Source organism: Astyanax mexicanus, chromosome 1 (genome assembly GCF_023375975.1).
Source record: "Astyanax mexicanus isolate ESR-SI-001 chromosome 1, AstMex3_surface, whole genome shotgun sequence".
Classification (NCBI taxonomy): domain Eukaryota; kingdom Metazoa; phylum Chordata; class Actinopteri; order Characiformes; family Acestrorhamphidae; genus Astyanax; species Astyanax mexicanus.
The window spans coordinates 87,100,244-87,108,955 of record NC_064408.1 but is presented as its reverse complement, the minus strand read 5'-3'; positions in this window follow the sequence as shown (position 1 = coordinate 87,108,955).

Genomic DNA, 8,712 nt, shown 5'->3' with positions numbered 1-8,712 from the left:
TGCTTGAAAGCAGTGGTAAGCACAACCATCTGAGTGAAGCACTCAGTTAAGCTTAACTTGTGGTAACTGTGGTAAAGAATTTAAAATCAATTTTATTGCGATGAAAAAACAGCTTTGAATTCAGCTTTTTGATTTTCTGTGTTAATGTAATTTAAATATAACACTGGCAAATATGCTGTGTAGTGTGCACTTCAGGGATTTTTGCAACCAAAAAAATCAACAGGTAACTGCTGTCATATTTTAGGTCTTTTAAATGGTTATATTTGGATTTTATGCAATCATTTAGAGTAATCACTGGCAAATATACTTTTCTTTTAATGTACTGCAAGAAATGTAATTAGAGTGATGTACAGGCTGCATTGTGGAGTACAGGAGTTTCTAATTTACTTTCTAATAGAGATTAAGTAATAATGGTTGTTACAAAATCATTAGCTTAATGAAGACAATAATGATGCATAAAAAAACACATCTCTTACATGTACCAGAATTTACTCAAATGTTATTATTATAACTAGTAGTCTGGTAATTTACAGGAATAATTTGTTGAAGAAAAAAAACAACAAAAAAATAAGAAATGTTGGTTCAAAAGTTAGCCTGTTTATTTTCTTTTTTTTGTGACTTTATATTTCCTTAAAAAAATACATGTACAATGTAATTTTTGGTCTGACAGAAGGGCCATTGATAATACCGAACAGTTAAAGTAAATATTTTTCACATAAGCTTCTTGTCTGCTCACAGCAGATTCAGGCATGTTTGTTCCAACATTGTTCCCATATTTACATAAAAATACCTTATTTTTCCCATCTACGTAGAGCATCTCTCAGTAAAACAATGGCAACAATAACTATAGCAAGCTAATGGTAGCACTACCACAGTTAAGACATACAGCTCTGGAAAACATTAGACCACTTCAAAATAATCATTTTCTCTGATTTAACTATTTATAGGTATATGTTTGAGTAAAATGAACATTGTTTTTTTTTCCTCTATAAACCACTGACAACATTTAAAAGTTGCAAATAAAAATATTGTAATTTAAAGCATTTATTTGCAGAAAATGAGTTGACCTTATTCCACTCCTGGCTCAAAAATTCAAGCAGTTCAGATTTGTTTGATGAACTTGTGACCAACTTGCATTTTACATGATAACATTCAGAGGTTTTTCAGTGGGGTTCGGGTCTGGATATTGACTGCCAACTTATTGAATGTCAATCAGCAACGGCAGGATAACATCAAGTAACCTATAAAAATAATGGCAAATGGCCACTGGGCTGAAGTGCATGGAAAAAACTGTTCAAAACAATCTCTTAGAGGCAGGACTCAAATTATAGAAAGGACCAAAAAAGAGCCAGGATAAAGTTTCCAAACCATCATTAGAATTTAACTGCAGATTACTGGAGTAAGATCACTTTCTCTGATGAGTCCATTAACACCTGGCCATCAACTGTTTAGATGGAGACCTGCAGAGGTGAACTTGCACCCACTGTGACATTTGGTGGAGGATCTGTAATGTTCTGAGGATGCTTCAGCAAGGCTAGATTTGTGCAGTTTGGTCTTTGCGAATGACGCATAAATCAAGCCACATACAAGGTTATCCTGGAAGAAAACTTGCTTTCTTCTGCTCTGGCAATGTTCCCTCACTCTGAGGACTGTTTTTCTAGCAGGACAATGCTCAGTTCCACACAGCTAGATCAATCAATGTGTGGATTAGGGACCACCAGTTCAAGACCCTGTCATGGCTAGCCCAATGTCCAGCCCTGAACCCCATTGAAAACCTTTGGAGTTTAATCCAGAGGAATATGGATGGACTGCTTGGAGTGGCATAAGGTCACCCAAAAGCAGTGTGAAAGACTGGTGAAGAGCATGCCGAGACACATGAAAGCAGTGATTTTAAAAATCTGGGTCATTAAACCAATTATTGATTCTGCTTGCTTACACTTTAGGAAGGTTATTTTCAATTCCTGTCAGATTTGACTCTGTTAACCTCTTAACACGCCCTGGCCCGCCGGCGGGCCAGAAATTTATGAAAAATCATATCTGGCTGTGTTTATGAATAGTTATGAACAATTATAGGCTCAATATAGACACCCAATATACCATTTTAAAGCTTAGAATCTCTGCTTTTCAATTATCTAGCCTATTTAGCAGTATTATCTCCTTTCAGAATATAAACATTTATGGCGAAATATGCCTAGTTTCATAAAGTTATGATTCATATCTTTCATATTTGCGTTTATCGTACGTCTATATTTGGTCGGATGCGGACATGATATACACCGTCTGCCCCTCCGGATTCCGGAACTGTGCTCAGTTTTACTGTAGGATGTACGGTTCCTGAATTAGAGCTGAAAGAGTGTGTGTTTACAGTTAAAATCTGCTCGGGTTTCGTCCTGGGGTTACCACACACCCCTCCAACCCCCACCAGCGCGTCCAAATTTAAGAGAATCCATCAATGCAGTCTCCTGTAATCCCCATTTATATCCACTCAGAGCTTGAAATCATTTCAGGCGGAAAGAAATTAATATAAACTTTAACTCCTCATTAAAAGCGTTTTATTCGACGCTCCGGCACGTGTGCGGTGTCAGATTACTCAGCAGACTCTACTGGACGTGATGATATGCAACTGGAGTCTGTCAGCCAATCAGGTGTCGAGCTCAGCCAGCTGGAAGGAGGGGCGGGGGCTGCTTGGGCACAGAGACTCTCTCAGAGGCTTCTCACTCTGCAGGAAGCTCTCTATTAAAGAGACACTGCGGTTTTCTGTTTGTATAGGAGTAGACCACACAAAAACAGCCTTATTACTGCAAAATGAGTTATAAAAGTGGTAGTTTTAATCATTATAAAGTTTCCAGTCCTTTGGAGAAAGAAAATACCATTACTGCTTCAGATCACAATAAAATCTGACCAGTAAGAGGCAGCAGTTTATGATTTTATATGATGATTGGAAACACATTATAGCACAATGTAGAGCTGCCAAAACACTTCATCCATATAAATAGTTCATTTTATGTGTCTGGAAATAAAAAAATAAAATAGAAAATCTGAAAAGCGCCTAAAAATCTTCCTGTTTTTTACCATATTTTGGCCATTACATGTTCAATTGAATAATTAAAGTGTCTTAAATGAATTGTGTAAAGGCTTCTTAGTTATATTAATTCATAGAATTGACTCTGAATTATTTAGTATTGGAGTGATAAGCCTTCAAATGTGAGTATGTAATTTCAGGTGGAAATGGGTCAAAATAGGCTTGGAGCTTAGCAGAGCCTTCAGCTGCTGAAACTAAGAGGGTCTCAAGTCTGTGGTTCTGAGCTCCAGATGTGTCTCCAGCATTTTTGTGAAGAGGGATGACGCCTGAGTGATGGGTTTTATCAGTGGTCTACCATGAAGTCCTGGACTTTTACCTGAGCTTTTGCTGGATTTATATGAACAACTATCAAGAATCGACTGCATCCCAGGAAGATGGTAGGTGTGTACTGTTCAGTCTTTGAGAATTGTATGACTGTAAAAATATCAGTGTAAACCTCTTGTCCTGTGTTACTGTTTGAAGTCTGTGTCAAAGCAGCTGGGGACCTGCCCACTATAGATAATAGTAACACGTGTACTGGTATTATAAGTCTTTTTGTGTTGTGTCCTTAATAGGAATACATGACTGCAGGCACATTTGTGTCCCCCAGTAGTGTAAATATACTCTCAAAGCCAAGAGGTAAGGAGCAGTCTATAGTCAGACAGCGTAAATTAAATCATCGCAGCTAAACTGTGTGAAAATAAACCTACACAAAAAGTTTGAGTGTAAAACATTTAGGTAGTGTTTTAAAATGACTTTTAAAATAATTGTTTGTTTTAATGAAGTAATAAACAGTGTACTGTTTCTCTATTATTTTGAATGTTTTTTGTTTGTTTTTGAACAAAAGAGTAAATTATTTTTCTGTCTGATGGAAGTCAGCAAAAATACTTGCTCTGTTCACTTCCAAAGTGATTAAAGCTTGATTATAAATCACAAACGACTGGATTTGGTTTTACTGAACATTTATTTTCTGTGAGAATTGATTCTTGTATGATGTAAACTGTTCTGACAAGTACAGCCCCTCTTTTATCCTCAGGGTTTTTAATAAATGTTAAGTTTTAACTTATTAAATTAATTAATTAAATTAACTTATAACATTATTAAATTAAAAGATACAATAATGTGTGGAACAGTAGGAGAGATACTGTCCTAAGTTACCTGTTTTGGGTTGGTTAGTGCACAGCACACAATTGTTTTATAGTTTTTGAAATGATGGAATAATTTTGGTATGTTAAGCCATATGAAACTGCTTTGGAACTGCCTCTGAATTCTACATAATATTTAACCAGAGTTATATTAGTTTTTATACGTGCAGTTACATTATATTGCCACAAGTGTTCACTCCATAACTGTTGATTTCCATGGCCACATGTGTATAAAACCAAGCACCCAGGCATTCAGACTGCTTCTACAAACATTAGTGAAAGAACTGGTCGTTCTCAGGAGCTCAGTGAATTCCAGTGTCCAGGTACAGTGATAGGATGTCATCTGTGGAAGTCCAGTTGTGGAATTTTCTCAATACTAAATTTTCCACAGTCATCTGACAGTCAGTGATGTTATAACATAGCGGTTGGGAATGACGGCAACGCTGCCAAAGCCGATCAGCTCTATCCAAGCCGTACATCACCAAATGCCATGCAGAACGCCTGATGCAATGGTGTAACACACGCCACTACTGGACTCAAGAGCAGTGGAGACGTGTTCCCTGACGGCCTCTCTGACTGTCTGTCCGATGGATGAGTCTGAGTTTGGAGGTTGCCAGGAGAACGGTAATTGTCTGACTGAACTGTGCCAAGTGTAAAGTTCGGTGGAGGGGGGATTATGGTATGGGGTTGTCTTTCAGGAGTTGGAGTTGGACCCTTAGGCCCTCTAGAGACAAATGTGCAATAAGACAAGTTTTAATCTCAATTGAGTATTTATAACGATTAGTATTAGCAAATATAAAGTCTGGCAAAGGCCCTATCACAAGTCTGTAACATCTGGATCCTTGCAGATCTTGCTGCATAGGTAAAGCGGGGGTGGAACTTATCCCCTAGACCAGTGTTTCTCAACCAGGGTGCCGCGGCACCCTGGGGTGCCGTCTGGCTTCATCGGGGGTGCCGTCAAAGTATTGCGCCTCACGTGCATATTTCCCTTCCAGAGTCAGCTCGTGTCGGGGTGTGTCCCAATTCACAGGCAGCACTAATCGCGCTAATTGTGACGCGCTATTTTATTTCATATTCCGCCAGCAACACCCCTCGTTCTCACCTGAAGTACTGCGCCAGCACCCCCCCCCCTCCCGTTCTCCCCTGAAGTACTGCGCCAGCACAACCCCCCCACCACCCCCGCCCCCCCCCCCGCGGTTCTCACCTGAAGTACTGGGGTGCCTTGACATCTCGCATATATTTAAAGGGTGACGTGATAGAAAAAAGGTTGAGAAACGCTGCCCTAGACAACCGGAGGGACCAAACAATGGGGAGGAAGGAGGGCAAAAACACGTCTGCAACTTGAGGAGAACACATATGAGGGAGGTTATATAAGGACATATGAAAGTTGGTGATTGGCTGAGGTAAGAGCGACATGCTTTTGAGTTTTCCACTAGAACCTGCGCAGAGCTTACAGTGTCAGTGAAAGGTACTCTCAATGCTTCACCATGCAATGAGATTTTGAAAAATTTCATACTCCCAACTTTTCAGGAATGGTTTGTGGATGCCGCCTACTTGTTCTAACATGTCTGCACACCAGTGCACAAAGCATGCTCCATTAAAACATGGATGAATAAGTATGAAGTAGAAGAACTTGACTGGCCTGCTCAGAGTCCTGAACTCAACCGAAATAACGCATTTGGATGAATTACAGCTGAGACTGTGAGCCAGGTCTTCTCGTCCAACAAAAGTGTCTGACCTTACAAATGTGCTTCTGAAAGAATGGTCAAAAAATCTAATAAACACACTCCTAAACCTTGTGGAACGTCTTCACAGAAGAGAAGAAGCCATTGTAGCTGCAAAGAGTAGACCGTCATCATTATCAAACCCTATGGATTAAGAATAGGATATTCCTCAAGTTCATATGCGTGTGAAGGCAGACAAGCGAATGTTTTTGGTAATATAGCGTATTTTGGCAATAGTTCTGTTTATTACACGTTTGGATTAAGGACTACTGTAGTTCCAGATATCTCCTCTTACTATAAAGACAAAACAAATAGATCGTAATTTGCTTCTTAATCCGCTGTTGATATTGTGTTCAAAACAAAGTGATTTTGAGGCACTACCACCTTCCACAATTCAATGAACAATATTAGTAAACGGCAGCTACAGCAATGTAGTGCACATCCATTTGTTTTGTCTCAAGCGTCTCAAGTTACCACTTAATGCATGTTGTGTTAACTGCACAGAGCTTTTTTGGACTTTCGCTACTCTGGAGAAACACTCTAAAGCAGCATCAACATATATTCTGTCACTGTGTCTGTGATCTGTCATTCCTCCAACCACCGTCGGTATCGACTCACCACTGAGGATCAGGAGCTGCATAAAGAGGTTTGCCCTATGGGAGAAACTTTGGCCCAGTGATCTGACCATAAAATGTGTCCCTCAACAGCATGGCTCAGGTCTCCGTGATGTCCATTTCTCCTCCACCCAGTATGTCCATGAAGAGCACGAGAGTCAATAGTATTCAATATTTTCTCTTTTTTTAACCATAAACTGGCAATGTGTTGATCATTTTCCACTGTACTTTGATGTAGCTCTTGTGAAATACTGTTCATTGTACTTTACATAAATATTCTGCTTCCATTTCCATTTTTGTCCAATAGAAATAAAGCCAATTTGCAATCAGAGTTTATACAGCAGAGACACCTACTCAATTGTTAGACCTGCCCCTTCTCCCAGAACAATCATGTCTCAGACAGACTTTAGATTTGTGCAACCAGCACAAAAGCCAAAGCAGATTTTTTTTCTACTGAATACCCAGTTTGTTCAGTAAGTGTAATATTTCAACAAATATTGGATAAAATTGTGGTGTGGTGTGTGTGTGTGTGTATTTTTAGAAAGAAATGATTTGCATTTCCATCAAAATGCAGTACTAAAGCTCAGCGCTGTTTCCTGCTAAGCTGAACTAAAAATAATATTGTCCACTTCACCCCCAAGCTGCAGTGAGAGCTTCAGAATAAAAAAATACTAGACTCAGTCTGGATCAGAAATTAGATGTGATGCGAGCGCTGACTGAGAACAGTATTAGTCCAGTATGTCTAACTACATTAATGTTAATTCCATTACCATCACAACAAACACAACATGATCTGTAATAGTAAGATTAACAAACTGGTTGCTACAAACTACTTACTACTGTATAATGAACAAAATGGTCAGGTAGATGATCTCTTCCAATCAAAACATTTTAAAAATTATTAAATTAAAGTATTTATAATTAAACCTGGACATGTGAGCACCCAGAAGGCACGCTGATATTGATATAACGAAAGTCTCCATGTTTCAAGGACAGGTCTTTGTTTTTTAAGGCTTATTTAGTAATTGGGTTTGATGTAAGAATGGTGTCTGGAGCTGTAACGGAAACAGTAGTCGGTGACAAGAAAGAATATAATAATAAATTGGCCTTAGTCGAAGTTCATTTCGACTCGACTAAAACTTAAAATAATAGATGTAAAAAAAAAAATAATTTTTGCATATTTGCGAACAGTTTGAATGGCTTTTAGTAAAAAAAAACATTGTACCATTTTGTTTTTGTTTCTTATTTAGGTTTAACATGTGGGGCTGATGTGTATAAATGTGCTTTATAATTGAAGTTGGAGAAATGAAATTAAGTGTTTTATTGACGTTATAACTCGTTCTTGTTTAGCAGGCAGATGTGGGGGTGCACTTGGCATGCTTTTGAGAGCATCACTAAATCTGAAAATCCACAGCAGTAGGATCTTTCTAACGCCCCTTCAGTACTGGAAATTGTTCACTCTTTACTGGTATTTATTACTATTTTAAACATGGAACTCTTTAACTTTAATTAGTTAATTGTTTACTTTTATTTTATATGTGGGATTGTAGGGGTATATTTATAATTACTACTAATAAAATTAGTCTATTGTTAATACTATACAGTTTTTAACGTTAGTTTAGTTTTAGTTAATAATAATTACATTACTGACCATGGCATTCCTTACATGATTCCACTTCACAGTTTCCATCCAGCCTGTTGATGGAAACTGCTGATAATTTTCATGATTTTCTTTATAAATCATTGATGGTTCGGATCCCCAACAGTTAAATTACCTTAATAGTCAGTAGATTCTCCTTTTGCAGAAAAACAGCCTCTAAACTCTTCCTATAACTTCAAATGAGAGTCTGACTTCTGGTTGAAGGTATTTTGGACCATTCTTCTTTACAAAACATCTCCAGTTCCGTCAGGTTTGATGGTTTCTGAGCATGAACAGTCCTCTTTAAATCACACCACAGTTTTTAAGTAATATTAAGGTCTGGGGACTGAGATGATCATTCCAGAACATTGTAATTGTTCCTCTGTATGAATGCTTTAGTAGATTTTGAGCAGTTTTTAAGGTCGTTGTCTTTTTGAAGTATCCAGCCCCGGCTCAACTTCAACTTTCTCACTGATTCTTCAACATTGTTCTCAAGAATAAACTGATATTGATTGGAATCCATGCGACT